The sequence below is a fragment of the Anser cygnoides genome, chromosome Z (assembly GCF_040182565.1).
Source record: "Anser cygnoides isolate HZ-2024a breed goose chromosome Z, Taihu_goose_T2T_genome, whole genome shotgun sequence".
NCBI classification, from domain to species: Eukaryota; Metazoa; Chordata; class Aves; order Anseriformes; family Anatidae; genus Anser; species Anser cygnoides.
In genome coordinates this window covers 18,955,658-18,970,163 of record NC_089912.1, presented here as the reverse complement: position 1 = coordinate 18,970,163, position 14,506 = coordinate 18,955,658, and the positions used below count along the sequence as shown (strand labels likewise).

At 37.6% G+C, this 14,506-nt stretch overlaps 1 long non-coding RNA gene across 1 annotated transcript; it reads right to left on the bottom strand.

The window, feature by feature from the left end:
* Positions 1-913: 913 nt before the first annotated feature.
* LOC136789076 (uncharacterized) lies at positions 914-13,891 on the bottom strand. The gene is made up of 3 exons (XR_010827853.1): positions 13,455-13,891; positions 3,174-3,327; positions 914-1,104 (listed from the first exon to the last, which is right to left on the bottom strand). It is a non-coding gene; the product is annotated as an uncharacterized lncRNA (long non-coding RNA).
* Positions 13,892-14,506: the final 615 nt, after the last annotated feature.

The window sequence follows — 14,506 nt, the reverse complement described above, 5'->3', positions numbered from 1 at the left end:
TCTCGCAACTTCTCTGGGTGACCAGAAAATGCTAATGGAGGCAGTGTCAGAGGCCTTATTAAAGTCAAAATATTCTGTGTTCACCAGTGTCTCAGGTTGGTCAAGCATGATTTCCTATTGAAAAATCCTTGTTTGTTGCTTCTAAGTTCTTTTGTATACTTCATGTATATGTAAACTTCCTACACAAAATAGTAGGGTCAGCTTACCTATCATTGACTCAAAATGTACCCAGTCTTTCTCTTAAGCAACAACACCAAAAAGCACTAGGACAGTGGCTGTGTTGTTTTGTAACCAAGAGGAAATGTATATTTGGCTCAGTGGGTCAGATATCCTCAGATTCACATTGGTGAAATGTCAGTGCAAATTATCAGCCAAACATACAATGAGCAAGACCGCTAGAGATAATCTCTGTAGTTCACCTCTGTTTCTTCTATTGGATTAGGCATTTAGGATTGTAGGAACACAAAATAATTCTTGGTTTCAATTATGTCATTGACGCTAACCCAAATGGTTCATGTTTCCAGGCATTTTGCTAGGGCAGATAAATACAGAAATCTGTTTGTTTTAGTTGGTAGGAGAGTGAAATATAGAAAGCAGCAGAGTGAAGTATGACCATTTTCTCTGCAGTGTATTAACTAATGTGAGGGAATTATGGGTTATTTTGGGTCTATAAAATGTTCTGTGGTGCATAGTGATCAATTTTTATGATGTGCTACAGAAATGCACTTTTTAATCTATTGACAAATATATGAACAGTGTTATTATAAAATCAAAGGTAAAATTCAGTGTGTTGTACCTTCTCTTCACGTTGTTTCTATTATCAGTTAAGAATAAGATTACCTTCCCAACAGAATAACCTTGTTATAATAACAAATTAACAAAAATATTAACATCATAACTGCATTCAAAAACATTCTCACTATTTTTTCAGACTTCAAGTGTGGACAAAAGAATGTCAAGAGCCCACTTTACTGATTTTTTATTTTTTTATTTTTAATTAATTAATTTATTTATTTTCTACATTGGCATATTTAGATACCTGTTTTGTAGCCTTGTGGATTGAATGAGGTAGTCTTGCATTTCATTTCAACTTCATTCTTGTTGCTAGTTTTTAGAGAAAAAAGAAAGGATAGTATTGGAAACACTGGTGCCTTACACATCATTAAATGCTGTATTTGTTGCAATAATTATGTGCAGAGTTTTAACACGGGATTAGGTTTGTTTAGGCTTGTGCTCCATGAACAAGAGATGTGTGAATGTACCTCTTTCACAGTCACAGGTGGAAAGAATTATGATTTTCCCTACTCCTGTAGAGGGGTAGAAAAAGGAGTTAAAACACACTATGTTAGGTCTTGAAAAACTGTAAGATTCCCTCTTGCTTTGAGAGTAGGAAGCCTGGAGCAAACTGAACACCTTCTGGAGTTGCCTCAGGTCTCAATCTGAGTTAATTGAGGAAGCAGCTTGAAACTAAGGTATCCCATGTCATTAGTACCTCATCTCCTTGGTACTGGGTATCCTAGCACTTCAGAAATGACCCAGTTCAAATGCATGACTGCATTTGTGTTGAATTAGACAGAACATGGTATGGAGCTCATCAGGCACAAAGGAGACTGACTACATGAAATTAATGTGTCAAAATGTTTTGAACAAATTTGAACTCACAGTGTGGGTTTGCAACAGATCAGTGATTTGTGTTAAGCAGCTGCAGCCTCTTTGATCTGATGTTAAGAGACCTAAAAGTGGATATTCCTGAACTACATTCTGAGTGACATTCAGATTCCTTTCCTTAACTCATTGGTGTTTCTTTTACTACTTATTTTTGTGTAAAGGGACAACTGTTAGATGTAAGCTATAATTCAGTTGTCTCACTAATGTCTATGTGAAAACACTCAATATCTTCTTAAGATCCATTGGCCTAAACACAGGAAGATGGAGTATTGTAATTTCTTATTTGGATACGGAAAGTTTACCCCCTCTTCTCACTGCCTGGTTTGGACTAGTGAAAAGGTGTGCATATCAGTTTTTAAGATTTGTAAGGTATCAGTGCTTCTCTGTCTCCTTGAATGGCTATAAAAAAGTCATAATATTTTTGGATAGCTCAGCAAACCCCACTGTGTACAGATACACACACTAAACAAGGGGATGACAGACACCTTCCCACAACCTTGGTCTACTGATATGTGCACTGCTTTCAATAGTGTCTTGCAGGACCAGAAAGACACAGATTGGTTGAGATTCAATGGGACATGTGCAAGAAAAGAAGTGTGAAGAAAAATACTGACTCCCCATCCAGAAAAGCACTCAAGAAAGCTGTTGCAGGCATCCGGATTTCCTAAGCAAGGGAAAGGTAATTCTGATACACGTGGTAGCATGCCAACCTCACAGTACTCCTCACAGTGCTCCTCATTAGGAGGAGACATGATCAAGGTTGTCGGGCCGCAGCTGGCGCTGGCCATTATAGATATACAGACTCACTAGTGGAGAAGATTGCATGCCCACCCACCCACATGTGCACACATGCTAGATATAATCTGGAATTCAGAAAAGGAAAGTACTTCAGGGAGCACTCTACCTTACAGATCCTTAGGGTGAAGTGAGAGAAGTAAATAATTCTGCCTTATAAATTCTCCAGATAAGTATGTGACAGTAGAAAGCAACACAATTTTTCTATTAGTTAAATTTCTATTGTCATTTGAGAGCACTAAAGGTCTGGAGAAGCATGAGGCTAGAGAACACTATGTGCTATGATACTGTAGGTAAATTCATTTATCGCTTTTTCTTTACTACTGTTTACCAGTTTATACTAAGCTGTTTGATAGCTTTCTCAAACCCATCTTTTCTAACCTCTAAAATGTCAAAGTTTCTTGATTTCAACGGCTTTAACAGTATACTTTGAAAAAAAAAAGTGCATATAAGATATTTTTAGTGTGCAGTTTATTTTTTATTATTTTTTTTAATAGTGCTTTTTCTGTTTTCTTGTTGGTGTATTCATTTCTATCTAATCTGCATAAGCTATTTTTCATGTGTGATAGCTATCCTAGCCAACAGATGGTGCTGTGTATAACATTTTTTATGATATTGTATAACAAAAATATGTTACAGCTAAACTGTACAGGTAATTACTTTGTTAGACAATAAATGTAAAATTGAAGTTCACAATAATAAATGCTTACCATAAAAATTAGAAGAAAAACAATAAGTGCTGAAAGCCAGTGATGAACGTTCACTTCAGCATGCAAGTGGGGAAAGATAGAGCTACACATGTAAATCTGCCTGTAGTGTCGACACTACTGCTCTCAAACATGAAGATCTTCTGAAAAATCAGGCCTGCAAGAGAGTAGATTTTAAGCACATTAAAATTATCACTGTCTGGTCTGATTCCCTCTCTCTAGAACTAATACATTATATCTAAATTGAAACATAAAATCTAGTAACCTATAGGTACATGTATAACTTTTATAGGACTACTCTAGTAAATAAGACTTATGAAATACAATTTTAATTAAAAATAACTTGTATCAAGTGCCACTAATGTTTCAGTGTATGCTAATGCTTCAGCAAGCAAACAATGCAGTAAGTTATTGGTATTACACAGTATGTAAAATTAATCATGCGCATAATGAAACAGAGAACAGACTTTCAGTGTTTTCTGTGGGGCTGATCTTTCTCTTTTTAAAAGAGATGGGAGCATCACTGAATAAGACATAAGTAAGCAGAGTACATTGAATATATTCAAATTTCAACAAGCAAATATTAGGTAACATAATAATGATCACAAATCACTGATTTCTGTATAGTCACATACCAAAATAAAAAAAATCCAACAATATATTAGCCAAATATTAAATACCAACAGCAGCACTGCATTTTGGTAAAGTTGTTATCAATATCACCTTTTGTAAACTCTTATCTTTCAAATGCAGATTTTATCTATCTATCTATCTATCTATCTATCTATTTATTTATTTTTCAAAATTTCTACTCTTTTTAACTAGGTGATAGTTAATCCTATTTATTCAGTCACAGTCATCTTGCTGAATTGAAGTTAATACATATTTCAGTCAACATTTAAAATACATCTAGAAAATGTGGATACTTTTCCAACATAAAAACAAATATATATATATATATACATAATCCTACAAGGAAAGGAACGTATACTTTTCTTTTTTTGTCTTTTTTTTGTTTGTTTTTCAGGAATTTTATATCAAAGACTGTGGAATCCCATTACTTTAACAGAGCACAGCCCACATATCAGTAAATGCTAAAACAAGATGCCCTAAGTCTGACAAACATCAACAATCAGGTCCTTGTTTGGAAGGACAGATGTATTGTATTTCTAAATTTTGAAGTCTTCAGCTTCTGTCAAGAACACTCTAAAGTTTGGCAAATCAGTCTTCATTTTAAATTTTTGGAAGACTGAATTACTGGTGATAATTACTCAAAATACTTCAGCCAGTTCTACGCTTTCTGGTGATAGTGACCAGTTGTTTGAATATCTAGGTATGTAAGCAAATGCTCCTAATCAAACACTTGATCAGTGCTGTTAAAGAAGATCTAAAATGGACATGTACAGTATAGTTAAGGAAAACAAGGATCATTTTATATATTTTCAGCAAAAAATTCTCCATTTTTCTTCAACAAAAAACAAACAAAAACCCCAAACACACACACACACAAACATCTGCCTTTTTAGTTAGCTTTATATATTTTATTTAATCATATATTAGTAAATGGTTAAGGATAACAAAATGCAGTGATTTGCTGAGAGACTTTTTAATTGAAACGATTGCTGGAGGAAAAATAGAATATGCTTTGTTCTGAAAAATGAAAACAAAATGAACACTATTATTGAGTGAAAATTATATAACCTTAAAACCACTTTCAGTATGGCCACACACAAAATGTTCTTCAAACTTTCTTTCCGTCTTTCTCACTCCCTCATGCTCCTTTCGTGAGTAGGGGAGTACTGAGTTGCTATATCTCAACTATTTTTGATTATTCTTTTGCAGCCTTTATTCCTGTTCACCTACAGTTAGTCACAAAAAGTTCTCAGTATTGCTTTCCTGAGAGAATTTGGAAACAAGGCATGGATACTGGCTGCTGGTACTTAGACTATATAATTTTCCATTTCAACCCAGATCAGTGGGAAAACTGTCTCTCTGGTGTGTCTGGTTGGGTGAGTGATAGTGGACTATCTCTGAAGGTGAACAATCCCATTTTGCCACAACAGGGCAGTAAATGGGACAGGTTCACTTATGAAAGGAAAGAAGCATGGACAGCATAGTCCTCAGCAGGATTGTACAGGGAAGTGAATGTAGAAGCTTAGGATGAGTGTTCGCAGTAAAACTTATGTAAAGCTGGTAAGACAGTACAGGGTGATGTAACCTAACTAGTATTCTGATGTTTCTCCTTTTGCAGTATCAATAGCATACTTTTATCCATCATCTGAATTTTATGTTGCACTGTTCTGAACTACACTATCCCGTCCTCTCTGTCTCTTGTCATAAGAGAATCCTACTGATGTAAAGACCCAAAGGCAGTAGTGACTGCACAGGGTTGTACAAGGACAGACTGACAAAACTTGGCCTGTTTAGCCTAGAAGAGAGAAGACTGAGGGGAGACCTCATCAATGTGTATAAGTATCTGAGGGGAGGGTGTCAAGAGGATGGAACTAGGCTTTTCAGTTGTGCCAAGCAACAGGATGAGAGGCAATGGGCAAAAACTGAAGCACAGCAAGTTACGGCTGAATATGAGAGTGTATTTCTTTACTGTGAGGATGACAAAGCAGTGGAACAGGTTGCCCAGAGAGGCTATGGAGTCTTCTTCTCCGGAGATATTCAAAACCCACCTGGATGCCATCCTGTACAATGTGCTCTAGGTGATCCTCCTCAGCAGGGGGGGTTGGACTAGGTGATCTTCAGAGGTCCGAGGTCCCTTCTAACCTCAGCCATTCTGTGATTCTGTGATTTACAGTAATGATACTACCAGAGAGCCGTCCCCTCATGCTCTTAGAATGAAGGTTTCAAGTGTTACCAGTGATGCTGAAATTCCCATTCTTCCTCTTGGGGATTCTAGCTTTTAATTCATGGATCAATTACTTTGAAATACTTCTAACTACATGTCTAAAATGCAGTCTCACAGCTATTTAAGCCAGTGGTAAAATGTAAGCTAAAGTTTGAGAGGAAGGAGATACCAAACACATTGCATAGATCAATAGATGCACCGGCAGAGCACTGGTATTTGTGTCTGTTTCAGCCGGCTGAGCAGCCCTGACTTCATTTCACTAAAAGTGTGTCTTACAACTGTGTTTAAACAAATACCTTCCTTCCTTCCTCCTCACTTATTCTATGCCTCAAGCCAGATATGTCCTTACTGTGTATTATTTGCTCAGTACACTTTCCAAGCCATCAGCAACAGATAGTTGGACTCCCCAGTCTCCCACATGACCTAGAACATCCTTGGCTTCTCAACACCTATGTTGAATTTGTTCTATGGATTTTTGTCTTCTCCCTGTCGCCTGTGGGATGCACAGGGAGAACATCAGCCCACACTTGGATAGCCCCAGAACAAGCTGCTTCAGTGGTCTGGTTGTGTATTTGTGGCCAGGTAGGTGGAGATCAAGTGGCATGAGAAAATGGTTGTAGTACCAATCACTTTGTAGCACAATTACACATATAAGAAAGATGATGCAGTATTTCTCCATTGTTATGAGACATATAGAGCTGGGATTCTGGGCCTCATCTAGTTACTCTAGTTACTCACACCAGTATGAGAGCATTGAATGCCCTGTGTAGGAGAGGGACACATTAGTTCCCAGGCTCCACGTGGGACCATTGCCAGACCTTGCACGGCTTTATCCTGCCCCAGTTCTGCTGCTTTTATTCTTCCAGCCCTTTTGGCTTTGTTACTTTCATTCAGGGCTCAGATTCCTTCATCTAGGAAAATAGCTACCATCAGACCGGAATGTGCTGCTGGGCTAAACAAAGGTTTATTAATAGTCTTTTAAATGAAAGTGTGGACAGTCAGCTTGCAAGCATTTATGTGCTTATTCACAATATAGCTATTTTCTGAGAAATATTTCATACCGCCAAGAACTGTCCTCTACCTGAGTTGTTCTAACTACATTATTTCTTAGGTACTTATTGAGGTCACAGCTACAATATGAAAGTCTTGATTTTCACAGAGAAAGAGAGCCTTTGCTCTTGAAAAACATAAACTGAGATTTATTTTTATTATATGATTTTCTTATTAAATAGCACTGTCTACATGAATAGGTATTTGATGATTCTGATGATAGAGAGGATTGCCTTAATGAGGGAAGGTCTTAGTTATGACTGTCATTCCTCATTACATCATCTTGTTGGACCCTAACAGGAGCACAAACAGGAAGAAACACAGGATATCTTGAATTCCCTGTAAGCTGGATAAGAAATGTCAGCAACATTAATTCACAATACCACTGCTTTGTCAAAATTAGTTATATGTGCTATTGTGTTGAGAATATTTGACTGGTAAGGTTGCCTCTATAATTAGGAGTCTGTCACATTTCAGTTATATATTCATACCACTTTTCCAAAGGTTTATAAATCAGATAAACTCCCTGCAGGTTGAAATGTGCCATGATTAGTGCAGGGAAAATTTTGTTTATGTGCTGTTGTCCATTACTTTGCTACAGGATTATAATAGAAATAGGGTAAGTTTATTTGTAATCTCACATCTTTAGAAAGACTCTACTTCAACAACAACAACAACAACAAAATCAGGTATTGGTATTTTCACAGTGTTGGCTTAACCGTCTGCTTGTGGAAGACAGAGTTTTACCATCAATTTCATTGTCACTGCAACATCCTGGCAATGCTAAGTACTTTCAAAAAGCCACTTGAAAGACTGAAGTGTTATATGTTACAATACTGAATAATACTATCTTAATAAATGGTTAAAGGAAAAAGAAAAGCAGATCAAACTTTAAAGTGTCTTATTTGTGAAAGCCATTCTCAGCAGCAATTCTTAGCAAATATAGAGCATGTCAATGTTCAATGTAAAGCAGTTGGATAAGTTGCAATTTCTTTTAATTAGAAATGTATCTTAGGCGCTTGTTTGTGGAAGCAGAACAATTAATGACTTGAATTTAATTCTTCAAGTAAGAGTCTTTAGTTAAAACCCATTATGGTCTCCAAGAAAAACCCTTAAAAACATGCAGTGATGCACAGATGTGCTGTGAAATTCTTAAAATGTGAGCTAACTTTAAGAAGATCCTCACTGAATATTAAACAACCTAGGAAACTGCTGCCCAGAAATAATATTTTATTCTCTGTTCTCAGTGTGGGGGTGGAGTGCCAAGATCTGATTTTGACAGAAAAGAGGCAATTTTGTTTTATTTTATTTATTATTTTTTCCTGGATGATTAATTTAGCCTTAAAGGTAAGTTAGGCTACTGGATTTGTTTTTATTTTTTGTTATCAGATAAGGACTAGTGCTTTTAAGGTTGTGTCATGCAGAATAAAGGCCCTTTAAAGTTTGCCTGTATTTATCCATAAATATTGGAATAAATAAAAGCACAGTCTGGGTGGCATTTGCTTGTCCCAACAAGAAATGTGCTAGGGACAGCTCCTTCAGTGTGCAGCCTGACTGCTCCCAGTGACACCCTTCTTCTCCATGGAGAAGGTGTTACTGGCAATGTAGGAAAACAGGCTAAATAGATATGAAGAAAAGGGTGTAGGGTGATAACATACACAAATACACTGAAATTCTGTTTTCATATTAGTAATCCAAACAGAAACTGTGTGAAATGATAGGGTTTTTTGCTTTTCACATGAACGGAAGCCATTTTTTCAATCAACAACATTTCTCTGTTGGCAGCTTGTCTTTGTTGTTAGGCATGGAAAAGTTGTGAATGTAGAGGAGAGTGGAGTAAAGGAGCTGTGAGTTTGTTTAGTTTAGGACACTATTCATTTTATAACAGGCCACATAATTAGGAAGCAGTTATACATCTGTCCTGGGTGTAACACTTCACATTTTATGGGACTAGGGCATGCTATTTAACCACTTGCACATTTCCCTATGTGATTTTTTTTCTGGGTCTGTAGTACTCATGGAATCAACGTCTCCACAGTATTTGGGAGATAGACATGGTTAGGGGCTGGTCTCAGTGGGCAGTTGGATGTGGCCAGCCTAATTTTCGGGAAAGAAAAAAAGCTCACATATACAGAGATGAGTCCTGCTCGACACCTAGTCCTCAAGCCCAGAAAATGGTCTCTGGTCTATTTTATCAATTATAATAGGTGTAAACAACAATACCAAAATCACAGGGCTAACAACAAGACAGAATTAAATAAGGAGAGGAAGGAGATCACCTCATTCAAGAGATGATTTCTGCTTAAGTGCATAGGTGTGTACTCATGCTCTTCTGGAGATCAGAATGTACTAAAGTCCACTTAAATTTAAATACTTGCTTAACTGTAGCATCTAAAATAAGATTTTTCTTTCAAACCAAGATGTATTTTAAGTGCAATTAAACTGTACAATTTCTGTTGGACTAACAATGGAAATCAGGATTTCTCATGCAAGATTTACATTTCTTCATGCACAGGTCATCTGTTTGTCCTTTAAAACAAAAAAAGCTTTAAAATCAAAGAGGAACAAATTCCTTGTACTGCTCCTTCACATCCTACTAAGAAGCAGGAGGAAGACAAACAGGTTAATTTTCATATTTCTTTGCTTAGGTTCTGTAACCAGGAATTTCTTCAAACTTCATTAACATAAGCATATATTTATTTGCATTTAAATACAGTAAAATATTTGTTGCTAAAATTTCAAACTTAACCATGAAAAGTTAATTTCTTAGGTGCATAATAACTTGGCTTGACCTTCATCTCTACAATATCTCTTCCACCCAGCTTCCAACAGCTGTCAGAGAGTTTTCTTCTTCATGTTTTCTTTGGTTAATTACCAATAGTATTACAAAATTTCCTTGCTAATTTATAAAAATGTTTCTTCAATTTAGACAAGTTTTTTTTTGTTTTTTTGTTTTTGTTTTTAACACACCTAAAGTGTACGTATGTTGACTGTTGTGCTGGTGTTTATTTTACAAGTCAAAATTTTTGTACCTGAATTTGTGTGTGTCTGTATGTGCAATGCAGTCTGAGATCTGTTCCCAGAAGCTTAACAGAAGTCTTCTCTTTCTCTGTTCAATAATAAATAATCAGAATCTTGACAGCAGCTAGTGCCTGCCTGATGACAGTGCCAAATAACAGAGCTGTCATCTGGAGAGACACTTTTCTGTTCTCCAGAATGAAGGTGATTGACTCCTCTGACATGCTTCAATGTATTCTAGCTCACCAGGATCAATTTACAGTTCTTCAGCCACCTCTGTCAGAAGCAGTGCCTCTGCTAGATCAGGCTGCAGCACGCTGTTCTTCTTGGCTTCTCACAAGCCCATCCCTGTGAGACACTCTTCTTTTACAGTTAGGTTCAATTCAAGGGTTTTTGGTAGGAAAACTCTTCCTTTCAACAGGTTTCAATTAAGCAAATAGTGGACAGAAGGCATTTTGATCTTTTATTTAGCACTTTGAGATTCGAGTTCCTTCTTTTATATGGTTCATTTCTCAAGGCTAAGTAAGTTTACAACCCTTTTATGGAAAGCTGGATTTAGAATTTTCCCTGAACATGTCTGGTCCACAAACATCCTCTTCATCCCCGCTGTCCAGTATAATTCTGCAGATGATAACTAGCGGTAGTAGGTATCCTTTTGTAGACATTATCTAGTGCATTCCCACTAAAATAACATTTTCTCTTCCATTAGGTACCAGCCAAATAGTTTAAATCCTTGTGTCTATTGTACTCTTCCATACTGTAAGCAGAGTCTTATTTTGAGAAGGATCAGTTTTGCAAAATACACTTAAGAAAATATTTCTCTGTGTAAATCAATCATTCAATCATTCAATCAATAAATCGGTTGATTAGGGCTACCAGGGCAGAGTTAGTAACTTCTATGTTCATTATGTTTTTTCTTCACCAGAACTGAAGTTTTACACTGAATAAGAAGTATTTGGAATATGAAGTGTCTGGATGAGTACCCATTTTCACATTTTAAACATGCTCACAAATACATATCATTTGTGACTATTTTACAGAAACCTTATCTGTTTTCATTTTTACTTACTACAGTATTTACACTGTATCTATATAAAAGTACATCAGCCACCATTAATGTGTTGTGTATTAAGAACACATAAATTATATCTCTAGACTAAGCTGGTGGTCTTATTAATCTGCTGCAGTAATTGTAGCACTGTTTTCTACCAGTTTTGTTAGGACAAAACTGAACAAGAAATGGCAATGAAAATTGTTGCATCTTCAACATCATACTTATATTTTGACTTGGGGAAGAATGAGATCTGTAGGACAGGATGATATGTTTTGTTAAAATGCGTAATGATGATAATAGAGATTACTGGGTACTTCTTATTAGATATCTTCAACAAAGTATTAACTAACATGATTTGAAGCATGAACAACCAAACTAGTTCATGAACAATCTGATGGCTTGCATTATTCCGTAGGTAGATAAAACTGTCATCCATCTAAATATATACCATTTTTAAATGATATATTTTTTTGTCCTTAGTATACCAGTCATCTCAAAAACTTTTCTGCTATTAATCACAAGGCACAATGTCCTAGACAATGCAAAATCACAGGATCATAAAATGTTACAGATCAGAAAGAAAACTGGGTTCACATGGATTAATAGTTTGGAATATCATGGGAAAGTGGGAACAAAAATACTCTATCTGACATACCAGGACTTCATTTAATAGCTCAGTTTCTAAATTACACAAGAGTTAAAGGGTATACTACACCTTCAAATTCATTGTACAGGTACTCCTTGGCAGAAAATATAGAAGACTGGTACGTGTATGAGAGTCGCCCATGTTTTGTGTGAAGTGTATAAAATTAAACATTCCCAAGTACATTTTCTATAATAAGTCCTCAGGGGAATAAGTGATCTGTATGTACTTGACAAAGTATGTAACCATGTCCAAATGTGTATTGTGGCACCTCCAGGAGCAGTTCCAGTGGAAGGAGGGTAATACAAGCTACAGCAGCTGATTTCTTATCCACACAAAGTTTCCAGCTATAGTTTGTGTTCTTTCAGTGCAAGAAAAGGATGGTTGTATCGCTGGTCATTAGTTCTGTCTTCTATCAAATCATGTTCCAAATGACCAGAAGGTCTCTCCCATTTAAGTGGCAATGTTTTGGTAGAGGAGGCTATAGGGATGGCATCTGTGAGAAGAATCTAAAAGCTGCCCCATGTTGGGTAATGGCCCAGCTACTGACCAGAGCCGAGCCAGTAAGTGATGTTGTTTGTGCCTCTGTGAGAACAGATTTAAGAAAGGGGAAAAAAATAAAAACAAACAAACAAACAAACAAACAAAAAATGCTGCTTCACAGCAGCTGGGAGAGAGAGAGGAGTGAGGAACAGCCTTGCAGGCGCCAAGGTCAGTGAAGAAGGAGGGGGAGAGGTGCTCCAGGCGCCAGAACAGAAGTCCTCTGCAGCTTGTGGTGAGGACCATGGTGAAGCAGGCTGTTCCCCTGCTCCACGGGAAGTACCACGGTGGAGTAGGGTTCCACGCTGCAGCTCGTGGAGGAGACCACCGTGGAGCAGGTGGACCTGCAATGACAGAGGCTGTGGCCCATGGAAGACCCCTGCCGGAGCAGATTCTGGGCTGGACCTGTAGCCCATGGAGAGGAGCCCACGCAGGAGCAGGTGACCTGGCAGGAGCTGCTGCCCATGGGAGACCCAGGTTGGAGCAGTCTGCTCCTGAGGGATGGACCCGTGGTATGGACCCATATCTGGAGCAGTTCTTGGAGAGCTGCTGCCTGTGGGAAGCCCATGCAGGATCACTTCAGGAAGGACTGCATCCCATGGAAGGGACCCCACGGCACAGGGGACGAGAGTGACAGAGAAGGAGCAGTGGAGATGAAGCGCTACGGACTGACCACAACCCCCATTCCCCGGTTCCCCTGCACCGCTCAGGGGGAGGAGGTGGAAGTGGGTGGATTGTATTTTTCTCCCCCTTTCCCTTTGAGGAGGGGGAGTGAGAGAGCAGTTGGGGTAGAGCTTGGCTGCCCACCCGAGTAAAACCACCACACCCATTTGTTCCAGAAAACATTGCTACTTAGTTGTTTTTTCAGCACCTGAGGACACAAAATTGTCCTGGATGTGCCCTTCTTTTTTCCAGCCACATGGTCTAGAAAGTCACATGTATTTCAACTGGCATCATCTAGAAATGGAAGGTGTCAGTATAGAAGAGCAGCAGCTCTGACTGCTCTGACAGACTAAGAGCAGAGGAAGTTTTTCTAGCAAATTTGTAACCAGAACCTGTGTCTCCTACCTTGAGACACCTTCGAAGGTGCAAAGAGCAATATAGGTTACACATCAGAGTTACCTTAAGAAGGGTGACATATCTGGGCCTTCCAGCTGTCCCAGAAAGGATCTGCGAGGAGCAACCTAATAGGAATGTCTCTAGTCAAGTGTTTTGAGGACGAGTGAAAAAACTACAGCTAGCATGGGAAAATTTGTGGAAGCTATTATCTAACCTATTACTTAGGCTTACTGTCTACTGTGCCTACTGTCACCTAAATATTAACTTTGAGACCAGTTGTGGCTATTTTGTAACAAAACAAAAGAAATGAATAATCAGGTACCTTTAGACTCCATTGCCACTGTATGTGGCATTCCAGTAACTCAAAAACACTGGAAAGTTTTTCACAGTCATGCTACCCACTGAAAAACTGACCAAGAAAGAGAAAAGTCAAGAAAGGCAAATTAAAGTGTGGAATTTCGTAATGCTTCCCACCTAGGACCAAAAGAGAACATGCTTTATTTAATTGATTACCTGAAATGACAGTACATTTTTTTAAAAATTTATTTTCATTTTTGTTTTAAGCTCATGCTTAAAAGTTCAAAATACATTATTTCTCCTAAATTGAAATTTGAAATGTGTGGTATTGCAAACAGTTTAGCACTTACAGAGCTTTCAACCATCCTGTTAATGCAGAGGGTGGGGGGGACAGCAGAAATATATCTAATATAGAAAGCATTTGAATAGAACATGTCTAATCCCTGTTTACATAATATTAAAAAAAAAAAAAGTTCATGTTATTGCAGCTAGCACTCTGACCACTTTTACTTTCTTTTACTTTTAGCTTTAACTACAGAAGTAGTGACATATTTAACAACCAAACAGTTCAGCATGAAGATGTAACTTAGTTAAATTCAATATAAATTATATGTTTGAAACAAGTTAGGAAAGCACTTAAAGTAAGGTTGTCTTAACAAGACAACATTAGGTCATTATAACCCAACCCTAGAAATACTGAGAGAAGTGCTTACTGTCACATGCTCTCTCCAGAGTTTTTCAGAAATGGCAGTCACAATCACTTGCCAATCACTTGGCAGTAAAAGCTCACCATTTTCCTGTTAAAGATGAACTTGCTG